Raw genomic sequence first — 14,581 nt, forward strand, 5'->3', positions numbered from 1 at the left:
TTCTCTCTCCTCTTTGTTTATCTCTCTCATAAAGGAGGGAGGTGAAAGAAAACACAGTGTAAATGTTATATTTACTATATTTTGCACAAAAGAAAAGAGTAGCAAAGCAAAAAGAGTTCATGGTTTAAATTAATTCATTCTTAGATGTGAATCCAGATGCTGGTACTTACAAGTTGTGTAACCTTGTCTAAATTATTTAACTTCTCATAGCCTCAAACTCTTCATCCATAAAATAAGGGTAATAAGATTTACAAGAGGGGGAGGGCGGTAGGTGGCATGGTGGTTAAGGTGCTGGACTCCCACATGACCGACCATGGTTCAAGTCTGGGACCTGGCATCTTGAAAATCACAATGAGTGTATGTGTGTGTGTATGTATCCCAAATTCCAGGAGGAGAATGGAGGAGAAGAGACTACAGAGTCATTCACCATTCCCTCTAAGGGGGTGATTTCTCACTTTGCTGCTCACTGTCTCTTTCTTTCTTTCTCTGGTGAGCACATGTGCCCTATGGCAGAAACCTAAGGAAAAAAAAAAGTATAAAGAAAAAAATTTACACATTGGCTGACTTTATAGGGCAGTTGTTAAATCCTGTGCACGGGGAACTAGATCCCACATGGCTAACTACTGTTCGAATCCTAGTCTGTCAGTATGAACAAAACACGGTGGGTGTGTGGGTATGCATGCCTCAAATCCTGATGGGATGGAGAATAGAGGCAAAAGGATTATGGTGTGACTATACAATATTGGAGGTGCTCTCTCTCTTTCTCTGGCAAGCACACATGCCCTCTGGTAACATAAAAAAAAAATACTTCCAAGGTAATGTTTTGAGATATAAACAAAAGTTCCTGCCTCATCCCCTGTGACCATAAATTTTTGTCACTCTTACTTTCAAAAGGCTGGATTTACTTCTCTTCCTTTGAATCTCTGTGATCAGTAGATTTTGGTAGAAATGATGCCAACCTGTTCTTGGCCTAGATCCTACAATGACTGGTGGCTTCTGCCTTTTTCTCTTGGAAGTCAGCTGCCTAGTGAGAAGTTTGACTACCCTAGGGCAATCATGCTGTGGACAGTAAAAGTTGGGTGGAGAGCTCCAGACATGGCGGAGAAGGGAGGAAAAAGAGAGGGAGAGAATATACAGAGTGCACAGGCTTCAAAGATGTGACTGAAGAAGCATGCTCCAGCTCCAGCTGCCACAACTGATACTAAATGGACATACAGATCAGAGACAAATTGCCTGACCACTACCTTCCTGAATGCCTGATCCACAAAACCATGAGATGGTCAAATTGGTTGTTTCAAGCTAGTAAGTTTTGAGGTAGTAACATAATAGATAACAACAACAGCCTGTTGGTTCTCCATTGCTTCATAGTGAGTCACTCCAAAGGTGGCTGGGTTAAAACGATTATTTTATTATTCTCTCTTTTCATTATGGTAATTGGCTAGGTGGCTCTCACAGCTTTCATGCAACTGTAGACAGAAGTGGCTAGCTACTGAAGTCATCTCGAAGGGTTCCTCAGTCTTACAACTGGTGGCTGACGTTGCCATTTAGTTGAGCCCTCAGTTGGGGCTCTGGTTGGAACGCCTGTACAAGGTTTCTCCATGTGGCTTGGGTTCCCTCACAGCATGACAGCTAGGTTTAGAGTACAAACACCCCAAAAGAGCAGGCAGGAGGGCATAGTAGTTTCTAAATCTAGTCTTAGAAGTCACAGAACCTCACTTCCATCATACTTAGCTAGTCAAGGCAGCATGGAGTTCCACCCAGATTCAAGAGGAAGCGATGTCACCCCCACCAGTAGCTTAAATGGGAGAAATGTTGATTTCACACTGAAAGAAAATCATATGGGAGGGGAGAAATTGGGGTAGCTAACTTCGGAAAATACAGGCTGCCACACACACCCTGTTCTACCTACTTACTCCCTATTTTTTTGGCATAAGGTTGTTAAAGCAGGAATACAAGAGAAGAAGGAAAGAATAAGGGCCCTGGTATTGAGCTTCAAAATAAACTTGTAAACCTATGGCAAAGAAAATAATCTGAAGAAGAAGAAAAGTTAGAGCATCTCAAAAGTTTGATTTTCAAGTATCAAAAGCTTAAGATCCTTACAAAAACTCAGAACCACAAGTTCATGCCATAAGCTGTAAGTAAGACTATGTACCTGGTTGGAGATTGTTAGGAACTGCCAAGTGTCCCTGAGGAAAAGGACCTGCCCTCTCTTCTATCCCAGTCACACTCAAAGTCAGCCTAGGAATTGGCAAGAGAGAACCTGTCCTCTGCTTTATATGTGGAATTCTGGGAGATGCCAAAGCCCTACAGAGGCCCTCTAAGTCACCACACAGCAGGGTGGAGAGGTAGGTGAAGGGTTTAGGGTTATACCAGTTTTTCTGCAGAAGGTAGAAATACTCTTGGGGAGGGAGGAAGAACAAACCTGACCCCATGTGGTAGTGACAGAAACATCAGCAGAAAAGTATGGGCCTCTTCTGCTGACTGTGCCTGGGGGAAAGTTGCCAAAAACCGAGTCTCCATTCAGGTTTCTAGAAGCACCTTGTAAAAATGTGGGCCTGTGTTGTGGTGTCTGTAGTCATCACTGCATTCTCTCACTGACTGAATAAGCAGACCAGAGGCAGAAGCAGAAGTGAGGTTGGCGCCATTGGTTTGGACACGACAACAGTGCATTTAACAAGGAAGCTTCTCCCCTATTTGGCTCCCATTCCAGATCTGCTTGTGCAGAACTCATAAGCAGTGCTCAGTTTTGAATCCTCGGAACCCTTTTCCTCCCTCCTTCTCTCTCTGATTTGGTCACCACACCCTGTCCATTTCACAATGGGACCACATATGACCCTCCCTTCCCTCTCCCACTCCTCACACCCTTCTTCAGACATCCATATGCCTTATACCTTTCTCACGAATCTTTCTGGAGAGGTTTCTTTACTTTCTGACACTCACTTCTCAATAAATCTGACGTTTCACCGCTAGCTCTGTCTGCCCTCCTTTCTTTCTTAAAAGTCTTCAGTGGTTCCCCATCACTTTCAAGGTAAAAATCCCTAATCCTTATTTGTGGTACCTACGGAGCTATACAATCTACCTTTACAAACTTATCCCCCACAATGTATAGTGAGAATGGGGTTTAATTTGGTTACCTCTTAACGTGGAATGTTAGTTCTGCCTCCTGGTTTGGGTGTAAGCAAAGGCTTCTCTCTATGTGGTAAACGAAGAATACTGTAAACTCTTCTAATTTGAATCCTTCACAAATGCTCTCATAGAAATAGACTCTTCCATCCAATTACTGTATTGGGCTGTGTTCAGTGGGAGTGCTAGGACCATAGTTATGATTTGAAAATGACTTCCGCTTGCTTCTTTATAAATCTAGGAAGAGGATAGCAATTTAGTTAAATGAATCATGAGTATATTCACGTATTCATAACAGTATCTGAGTGGCTACCTCCTGAGAGCCCCTCTCCTTTCAGGATGAGGTGAGAAGCCTTGATCACCATTTCATCTTTGCTTTGACTATAATCAGAATACACCACTGAAGTTAGAATCATGATGGTTTCAGTGAATTAAACTATCAGCTTAAAAAGTCATAGGGAGGGCCAGAAGGTGGCCCAGCAGCAATACAACTCTCTGTGGGAAGGAAGGTCCAGGGTTAACATCCTGAGGCCTCTCTGTCCATGCTGGGTGTTCAAGTGTTCCTGCAATCTGGGCTGGCTGAGGCTGGGGTGGATCATGGTATGAGAACCCCATTAGAGTGTCCCTCCCTCCTCATGGAAGAAATAAACTTTAAAAATTAGTAGGGAATTATTGGTTAGAGGAAATGAAGATTTATATGTGGTGTTGCTATTTCCTACTGATGGATAGAGCATTCCAAATTCTGCAGAGGGTACGTTCTGAGACTGGATGACAAGTTTCAAAAAAGAGTTTCTTTGGCCTGTCACTTTCATTTGGACACACCCAGCTGAACAGCACCCTCTCATTCTGCATGCAAAACACTCAACTCCGGGTGAAGTAAATCATTCCCCACGTGGGCTCCTCCCACATTCACAGCACTTGAGAAGACTTCCTGAAGTTTGGACACAGTGTCCTGGAGCAGAGCCAGTATGCTTCACAGCAGTTATGAAACAGCTGCAAACCCATGCTGATGTCATGCATTGTACAAACACTCTAAAGGACACGAGATACGGCTCTGCAGTACTAATCAAGGTAAGAAGCTGCATTTCACCAAAAAGCTGTAAGAACAACCCTGTAATGTTTCCCAATTTTGCCACTCTGAGATTTATAGCTAACCCATATCACATTTCCAATTTTATCTTTCCTTTTCCCATCTCCCCCTCTTCCATGCAAAAGAATAATTTACATTCATCCTTTAATTCATCACGGTAGCCATTGACAACATGGAGAGAAAAACCAACAATAAACCAAAAGAGAACCTGTCAATTCCCTTGGGGCTTCTTCACATTCGTTCTATCTGGCAAAAGACAGTGCCCTACTGCAGAGAGATGTTGCTGTCCTGCTGTCTGCAGCATAAAGGAGGATACTAAATTGATTATCAATAGGCAAATGTGAGAGGCTAGTTTTTTGTATGGTTTGTTATATGATTATAATTCTCTCCAAAACAGGAAATGGAGGTTAAGTGATTTAATTTTATTAATTTTGGGATTCTTGCTTCCATTAGCTAAAGAAGAGCAAGTGATAAAGTTAGCAGAAGTGTGTTTATTTGTATAAAGTGCTTTGTTCTACTTCAGTCTGAAAAAAAAGAAAAAAGTATTTATAGCCAAAAGGCTTTCAGCAAATAATTACAGAGGATACTTTATAAGTGAAGGATGATGTCAAGGTGTGAATAAAAGGGAGAGGGACACACAGTTCATAACTTTTTTTTTTTTTTGAGAGGTTTTTGCTATAGGGTGCGTGCGCTCACCAGAAAGACAGAGAGACACAGAGAGACAGAAAGCGAGAAATCACCCTCCTGGGGGGATGGCCATGCTGCAATCCCTTCTCCTCCATTCTCCTCTTGGGATCTTGGGCACGCACGCACATGCGCCCGGTGTGAGTTTAAGCCACCGGGTCCAGGACTTGAACTGCAGTTGACTACATGGGAGTCCAGCGACATAGCCATTATGCTAACTGCTGTTCCCCAGAGTTCATAACTTATGAAGCAGTTGGAAAAGGTCTCTATGCTTCCTGGTTGCAAGTTAGGTCTTTAAAAACCTTTAGAAAATAGGATCAAGATAATGAAATTTCTATAATCCCTGTTCATGGTTTCAGAACAGGACAGAAACCCAGTGAAAACTCAGTAAATACCCATAGCACTGGAGCTCTAAGAACATCTAATGTAATAAAACCTGGGCACTTTTCCACTGCTGCAAGTCCAGTTATTAAAAGATATCTGCTAGAGCTAGCATACAATGTTAAGCTGAAGATCACCGCTTTGATATTTGTATGAAAATTTTGAAGCAAGATGATGTTACTTAATTTATGCTTTACTTTGGCCTATGGTAGTTCTTTAATGTACTGTGTTTGACATTTAGGATGAAATGAAAACCAAATATTTGGGTGATCACTTTCCTAGTATAAATATTTGTCCATATTATAAATATTAAGGAATAAAATGGTTATATTATAACTTCTTAGCCATCCTGGAGAAATACTACTGAATAAGAAACAGCAAGGCATCAATAAATACAAAAATAACTATGTTGTCTAGGGTATCATTTTGTGAGTAGCTTCAGGTTAGATGTTAGATCACCTCTTCAATGAGTCTGAAAATAGGAAGAAACTTCAAGAAGTTCATGGAAAAAATGGAATTACAATATGAGTTTATTTTGGCACACATATTTTTGAGATCCATGCATACTTTTTTCATAATATGTGTTTTCTATGAAATTTTTGAAGTCCTTTCATATTGTGCATCTCTGCTTTATTTTTTCTTTTTAAAAACTCATCCTGTTTAAAACCACCAAATCCTATTAATTCTCCAATTTCCTCTCTCAATCTTTCTCTTCATTGTCACCAGATTCATATTGAAATGTAGACAAGTAACTTCCAAGGGTCTGTCTCTGTCTCCTTCTTCCTTTAAACTTATTCTATATATGTAAACCATTTTTTACTTTATAAGTTATGTGCACATGTTAAAGGAACTAAGGAATAGAATATATGATATGAAAAGCAAGCATCTCTTACTATCCTTATGCCAGACCAATTTTCAAGCATTAATGGCCTTTACCTACTGCTGGAATTATAATTATAGCTTGAAAAATTCAGATATATTTTATTCTTGATTTATCAACATAACATCTATTTTCTACTATGGAAGAAATTCAACCTGTTTTTTGTTATTTTCTACTTTCCTTCTCAGTTTTATTGGTAATATTGTTTTTAGTTCTTCTAGTGGTTAACTTTTTAGTAACAGTTTAAAAATTCTATTCATCGACTCATTCTAATGAACAGTACCTATTCACGCCCCATTATGTGTTTTTTCTCAGCCTTCTCTGATTTCAACTTGTGCTTTGTACCATTACATATCCTTTATAAAAATGATTAACACATATACATTATTTTCTGTGACTATAGATGTCTTCCCTGTTTTGACTGGACTTGTGTCTAAGCTTAAAATCTCGTAAAAAGCACTTATTATTATATAATTTCTTATTATTTCCAGAATCAAGTGGCATTACTTTACACAGAGAAGGCAATATAATCCTCTCATTAGGTCTTGCATTTAGAAGAGAATTTTAATGAAAACATCAAAGTCATCAAAGTCAAATGGATGTTTTCACATGTACTTAAAGATTAAACTTGAATCTTGGTGAATTTTTGTTTACCTAGAGCTTTATAAACTTTTTTTTTTAAAGATAAAACACATACTCTCATCTTAAGATCAAAAATACTCATGCTCTAGGTCTAAACTTATATAACAGAATCTTTTTTTTTTTTCCAAGACATTCTTTGTGGAACCTACCACCTAGTTTGGGCCAGTTGTTTTGATATTACCCTTGGCCTCCTGGTATTTCCTATAATTGAATTTTTCTATTACTTTCATAATTTTTAGATGCTCACCTTTATTTCTTTCTCTTTTTTATTTTGTTAGAGTACATCTTTAAGTTATTTCTATGAGAGGCATGAGGGGTAAAATTTTCAAGCCTTTCATGTCAGACAATATCTACTTGCTCAGACTTTAGTGATAGGTAGGCCAAGCACAGAATTTCAGCTCCACCATCACCTCCCTCAGAACTTAAAGCATGGTCCCATGGTCTCTGAGCAGACTCTAGCACTGCAGATTAAAGTGTGTGCCATTCAGGTGACTACTGTCCTGTGAGTAATCTGTCTGACCCAGTCCCCAGATCTAAGAGTTTTTTGATTCTGGAGTTTTATGAGGATGAGTCTAAGTCTGGGTTTTTAGACTTATTCTGCTCATCATTCAGTGACTTCCTTAAATCTGAGTCTTAATGCTGCTTTTCTTTCTCTTTAATGTGTTGATTTTTTCTTTTAAATACTTTTCTTAACAAATGTTGGAACTTCTAGATCACCCTTCCATGTCTGTCTCTAATACATTTCACATATTTTCCATCCTTTGCTTTATACCCTAGGATACTGTTTTAAGATTTTTTTAATAATTGGAAAATATTTTTTTAATTGGCAGTGCGAACATGCACTCAGCAGAGAGGGAGCAAGCAAGTGAGAAGAGAAAGCACCCCCACTTGGGGTGTGAGTACACCCCGATCCTTTTTCCTCCATTTCTCCTTATCAGGGTTTGGGGCACTCATACATAAATGCCCAATATATTTTTCAAGCCACAAGGGTGAGGATTCAAATCACAGAAGGCTATGTGGGATCTGCCTTTCCATGGATAGCACTTAACCACTGCACACAGGGCCAGCCTGATCCCAGAATACTCTTTAGCTACTCTCAATAAGTTCTATTGAATTTTAAATTTAATAACTGCTTTTTTTTTTCTTTTTAAGTTTTTGCCACAGGGCTCATGTGGTTGCCAGAGAGAGATAGAAACTGTGAGAAGGAAAGTAAGAAGTCACCTCCCAACTTCCTAGGGGGAATGGCTACACTGCAATCCCTTCTTCTCTGTTCTCCTGGGATTTTGAGCACACATGCACATGTACCCAGCATGATTTTAAAGCCACCAGGTCTGGGACTGGAACCATGGTCCACTATGTGGGAGTCCACTGCTTTAACCACCATACTACCTGCTAGCCCTGATAACTACATTTTAATTTTCAAGAACTTATGTACTTTCTGACTGCTTCTTGTCCATAGTAATATACTTTATTTATTTATTTATGGGTGTGGGGCAGTGAAATTTTTTTAAAAAACTATTTTTTAAAGAATTATTTTATTTAACTTTATTTATTTATTTATTTATTTTAATTTGATCAGAGAACGATAGAGTAAGAGAGAGAGGGAAAGTGAGAAAGCAAGCCACCAGGTCCGGGACTCTAACTGTGGTCGGCCATGTGGGAGTCCAGTGCCCCAACCATTACTCCATTTGCTGGCCCCAGGACCGTGAAGTTTAGTGGATGTAGTACTTTCGGTTGGCACATATGCAGATGTTCCTGGTATGGTTTTCAAGCCACCGGATAAAGGACTTGAACTGTGGTCAGCCATGTGAGAGTCCAGTGGTAGTCACTACACTATCAGCTGGCCCCATCAATTTTTATTTTGTATTGCAGGGGATTTGTTTAGCAGAAGAGAAGAATAGTTGGTTTTTCGTATTCTAGGTTACCAATATAGTCTTAGTTTGCTCTGCCTGGATGCAATGATGTTATATAGTGTTCCAACCTCTGAATTCATAGTATTTTTGACATAGCAAGCAAGAAACACACACAGACACACACACACACACACACACACACACACACACACATGAAAGCTAAGATTTTCTCTAAGCCAAACATCAGGAGAGGATGCTACTGGTTCAGTCCAGCTCCTAAACCAAAGGAATGTTGCATGAGTGGCACTACCTCACACGAGTCTGACACATGTCACCTACCAAGAGCAAAAATAAAGTTAGAGACATAGAGTAATTCCATAGAGTAACTATCAAGTAGATATAATTAAACCAGGTCATTGCTTTGAAAAATCAGCAGAATAACAAGTCAGTGTCCAAAGTGGGATTGGGAATCTAGCTAGTATAAAAAAGCCCCATAGCCTAGAATCTGATCCATTGGGAGGCTTGTTTTGACCTTAACTATTCATGTTCCCAACTATAGTTAGATATTAACCTAATAATCTGTGACTCAGGAACTGCTTTCTTGAAGCCTGAACATGGCTAACTTTAGAACAGAGATGAATATACCAATGCACATTTTCTAAAATCCAGAATGATATTAGAGGTAAGGGATGCTGACAGTCTACTATTTATTGTCATCCACAGTACCAGTAGACAGGCAATGTAATGTTGAGCCTTTTTTATATAGGCAATATAGAACTCAAAAAGCATGTATTATATACCTAATGTCTGGGGATAATTAAAAATAGAATGCATCATCCATTGTTCTTGACAATATTATATTTGGAAAGTAAAAATTACACATCTAAATAAAAAGAAAAAAAAACCCGAGGTAATATCCAATAAGGAATTTTATAGCATAATTACAAACCATGTGCATGGGGATGTGGAGTGTGGGAACATAAAGGTATGAGACTACTACTCAGAGATAGTTAACCAGTTAGGATCTAGGAGTTGAAACACGTACCAAAGTTTGTTTTGAAATAGTCTCCACATCACACAGCAAACAATTGCAAGCTGGATAAGTCATGGTCTGTGAGCTCTGTCCACAGTCTGCTGACTACTTTATAGCCATTAAAACTATGAGGTTATCTGGAAGTCATGACATATTTTTCTACATTTTTTATTCAAAAATATGTTGTGACTTTCCCAACAACCCAATAAAATCATGAGCGTGTGTAGCAGCTTGGAAAACTGCTCATGACAAAGTGAAATAAAAAAAATAGCAATTTTGAGACCAGCAGTTGGCATAATGGTTATGTCTCTGGACTCCCATGTAGTCAGCTGCAGTTTGAGTCCCGGACCCAGTGGCTTAAACTCACGCTAGGCATGTGTGTGTGTGTGTGTGTGCGCAGGATCCTGAGAGGAGAATGGAGGAGAAGGGATTGTGGCGTGGCCATTCCCCCTGGGGGGTGATTTCTCACTTTCTCTCTGTTTCTCTCTGTCTTTCTGATGAACACATGCGCCCTATAGCCAAAACCTCCTCCCCCCCCCAAAAATAGTATTTTTTTCATAATATGCATTTTCTATGAACATTTTGAAGACCTCCTCCTCCATTTTTATTTCTTGAGTAATTTAAATCAAATGACCAAGTATATATCTTCTCTGATACTAATGGTTGTATTTCCATTCACGGACAATGTATAACTGACATAACTGAAGGGGAGGGGGAGAAAAGGAGAGGAGGACTAGAACTTTGGAGATAATCAGGTCTTAACAAACAAATGGCACACACAGAATTAAAGTAATTTTCATTCAGTTGCCTGTTCTAAAAGTTTTCTGCTTCTTGGGTAATTGCAACAATGTGATACTGCTTGTGGAGATAACAAGTCTGCATTCACACTTGCTTGGGTCTCAATCTCGGAGCTATCACTTTCTAGCTATATGCCTTGAACAAGTTAGTCACTTCTGAAACTCAATATCCTCATTTGTAAACAGTATAAAAGTTCTACATGGACATACAAGAATGAACGAAACAATATGTGTAATGTTGCTAGCAGGATGCCTGGTACCCGGAAGTCACCCATGTTTCTTCTCCTTGAACACGTGAAGACTAGTGTTCAAGTATTAAACAGAGACTTTGGGTAGAAGCAAAAGCGAGGGCATCTTTGTTGCAGGCTGTTTACAGATCTTGCTTTCTCCCCATAGTTACCTTCACTGGAGACAGAATCCCTAGGCTATAGCCAACTTGATGTCAGGAGTTGTTATTTTTAGGGACTCTCAGACTGGAAAGTCAAGTCAGAAAGTGAAGTAGGGGTAGAAGAAACACATTTCTTGATTAGGGACCTCACATATAGAAGCATGCCAGGCACCAGCCTCTGAGACATCAGTAACATGTTTCCCACATTCCAAAGCCCACTTGTAAAGAAAATTTGGATAAGATATGTCACCCTCAGAGTAATTTTAGTGACATTTTCACTAGCAAAAATGAATAGTACTTAGCCAAATCTTTGTACTCTATGCAAGAGGCAGAGCTCTGTAGGGTTGTCCAATGTGCTGAAGGTGTGTAAAACTATCAGCAGGTGAAGCAGAGGTAGTGAACCACGGTTCAAGTCTCAGACCTGGCAGCTTGAAAATCAAATCAAGCTTGTATGCATGTGTGCCCAAAATCCCAAAAGGAGGATAGAGAAGGGATTGCAGTGTGACTGTTCCCCATCAGGGTTGATTTCTCACTTTCCCTCCCTCTGTCTCTGTCTTTCTTTCTGGTGAGTGCATGCACCCTATGGTGAAAACCTTTAAAAACAAAACAAAACAAAACAAGTCAGTCAGCAGGTTTATTTCTGCATGCAATTCAGTATATTGCCTCTGGGCCTACAAGCACCAGTGTGACAGGCAATACAAGCTTGTGAATGGGGGATGTGACACCAAATTGCTTAAAATACTTCAAAGTTTTATCTCAAAGTCGTAGAATCAATTGTTAAGGCTGATTTAGTCAACTGAGGGCCTTGTGAGTTAGTTATTATCCTTTTACTGATATCAAACTAACTAGGAACTAATTAGGAACTCTCAGCCCTGCTTTTTGACTCTCCCAATATTTTTAAAGAAAGAGCAGAGCATTAACCTACTTTAAAATAAATACATTGCCCTTGTGATTAATATTCTTGCTTCTCTGAAGAAGAGCTGTTGTAAAGTTTTCATCTGCCTCGGTCCAGCAGCTTCATTTGGACTGCTTAGCCCAGCTGGAAGGTGTGTGTTTGGGGAAGGGAATCACCTGCCTAGAAAACCAGCATAACTATGAATTTTGTGACCTTCAAACCCCAGTCCTCTCAGTCGTCCACATCATCCTTTGCTTCCCTAGTTAGTGTTGTCATTATTCATAAACCAGTTTCAGTTCTCTTCAGTTTCCTTCAACTTCTGACTCAGTATCTTCCTCTCCGTCAGCTGAAGACCTTGTCCCTGACCTTTCAGAAGGTATTGAAGCCACTAGACAAGAGTTTCCAGTCACCGAACCTGCAGTTACTTGAAGGGCAGTCATCTTATTCTGTTCCTTGCTTGCTACAGTGAAGAGGTGGCTCTTTAGCCCTGGCCTTCTACCTTCTCGAAGCCCTGGTCTGTGACTCTCTACACCCTTTGTACACCCTTTCTACTGGCTCCTTCCCAGCAGAAGTCTTTTCTACCTTAAGTCAACCCTTTTCTCCCTTCCTGTTTCTGCTTTCTCATCTCTTCTTTATAGCCAAATATCTTAAGCATGATCTAAGCCTGTCTTCTCTAGTTGCTAGGTTCTCCCTTACTCCTTAACTTCTTATAACCTGATTTCTACTCTAATCATACATTGGAATTATCCTCACTAAGACCTCTTTGTTACTAAATTAATAGGAACATTTTAGTCACTATCTTACTTAACCTCTGTGGAGCTTTGGACTTGTCTACCTGTGCTCATTCTTGCAGTGCCATTTCCTTTGACTTCCATGATAGTATGCTCAACTGATCTTTCTCCTCTGTTTCTGGCTGATCCTTCTCAGTCTCTCTTTCTCTCTACATCTCTCTCACACGCTCTCTAGTTGAGGTAAAACACATATCATAAAACTTTTATTATTTTAACCAGTTTTTAGGTGTGTAGATCTGTGGCATAAAGCACATTCACCTTATTGTGCAACTATCACCCCCACCCATCTAGAACTTTTTCATTTTCCTAAACTGATTCTATTCCCATGAGACACTAAGTCCCCCTTCCCCTCAGCCTTGGGTAACCATCACTCTACTTTCTGTCTCTGTAAATTTGACTATTCTAGGTACCGCATACGAATAGAATTATATAGTATTTTTTTTTTCTGGGGTTGGCATATTTCACTTAGTATAATGCCTTCAAGGTTTATTTATAGTGTAGCATGCGTCAGAATAGTCTTCCCTTTGAAGTCTGAATAATGTTCCACTGTATGTGTTCACATTTGTCTATCCACTCATGTGGCAGTAGATAGTTAAGCTGCTTCCACCTTTTGTCTACTCTTAGTAATGTTGCTATGAACATGGTATATTGCTCTTCTTAATCTACCTCTTAAAGGGACCAGCAGTTACCATAATGGCTATGTCTCTGGAGTCCCATGTAGTCGACTGCAGTCCGTGTCCCGAACCCAGTGGCTTAAAACTCATGCCGGGCATGGGTGCGTGCCTGCCTAAGATCCCAAGAGGAGAATGGAGGAGAAGGGATTGCGACGTGGCCATCCCCCCTGGGGGGGTGATTTCTCACTTTCTGTCTCTCTATCTTTGTCTGTCTGTCTGGCGAGCGCATGTGCCTGATAGCAAAAACCTCCCCCCTCCACCCCCCGAAAAAAAGTATCTACCTCTTAAATATTGGCGTTCTTCCAGTTCCTACTCTCGACTCCTTTTCTTCATTCTACACTCCTGGGCTATTTTATCTAGACATGTGACTTACTACTTACATGCTGGATTCCCAAAACTATACTTCATCTCTTTCTCTTTATGGTTCAAATCCCGAACCCCTATATACATTAGGTATCATGAGCACCCTACACTCAACGTGTGCGGTACTGAGTGTGTGACTCTTAGCTTTATGCTTACATTTCATATCCTAGTAAATCACACCATCAAGCCCTCCACTTACTTATGCTAGATGCCCAGGCACCATCTGTCAAACACAGCACTGCACCACGAAGCACTAAGAAGCCCACCACACTCCAGGGTCTCCAGGTGATCATGTCTCACTTCGGTATCTCTAAAGGGGTTTCTTAAGGAATAAGCAGTTCTGGGAAAAACTCCTCTCTTACTTCCCTCTATATAAGATAGCAAGACCTCAGTTATAGTCTATATCACTTTCACTTTACTTTCCTTCTCGGCACAGAAATAGTGCTTACCATACACCAAGCCCTTGATATATATTTGTTGAGTGAATGAGTTAGTCTTTGACCTCTCTCTCACTCAATCCTATTTATTTTGCCACCTAAATTGTACTCAGACACACCCACTTCCGTCTTCCCACCTGTTAACCACCATAGCCAGAAGCTCATCTTCCACCTGGTCTCTAGGTTTTTTTTTTCCCTCTTAAGACAGGTTTTCACTATTTCATGATCTTCTTGTCTCAGCCTCCCAGGAGCTGGAACCACAGGCACATGTTACCATGTCCAACTCTTAAGGTGAACCAGTAATCAACCCAGGCCTCCCATGAGGCCTCAGTCTCTGAGAAACATTAACCAATGTCTGCTACTTTGACTGCTCTGATTTCTCTACTTCCAACCTCGCCTCTTCCAATCTATTCCTTCTCACAGCTGCTAGAATGACCACTCTGAGATAGAAAACTAGGGGTTTACTTCTCAACATCCCTTTCAGGACACAACCCAAAGTTTTCTAGGGGCCTTATAGGGCCCTTTCTGATCTGTGTGTGTGTCCAGTCCT

The 14,581-nt window shown here is 40.3% G+C and overlaps 1 protein-coding gene and 1 long non-coding RNA gene across 3 annotated transcripts in view; one reads left to right on the plus strand and one right to left on the minus strand.

The window, feature by feature from the left end:
• The window catches only part of MAPRE2 (microtubule associated protein RP/EB family member 2), a 181,891-nt gene that overhangs the window by 129,907 nt on the left and 37,403 nt on the right, over positions 1 to 14,581 (minus strand). The gene's annotated exons all lie outside the window — the stretch shown is intronic.
• Positions 1 to 14,581, plus strand: part of LOC102488244 (uncharacterized) — a 64,174-nt gene that overhangs the window by 13,173 nt on the left and 36,420 nt on the right. The window contains exon 4 of one of the 2 annotated variants that reach the window (XR_001370500.2): positions 4,039 to 4,194. The exons of the other annotated variant lie outside the window; for it this stretch is intronic. This is a non-coding gene — a long non-coding RNA (uncharacterized LOC102488244). The remainder of the gene's footprint in view (positions 1 to 4,038; positions 4,195 to 14,581) is intronic. 2 annotated transcript variants of the gene reach the window in all.

This window comes from Tupaia chinensis, unplaced genomic scaffold (genome assembly GCF_000334495.1).
Source record: "Tupaia chinensis unplaced genomic scaffold, TupChi_1.0 Scaffold000290_1, whole genome shotgun sequence".
Classification (NCBI taxonomy): Eukaryota; Metazoa; Chordata; class Mammalia; order Scandentia; family Tupaiidae; genus Tupaia; species Tupaia belangeri.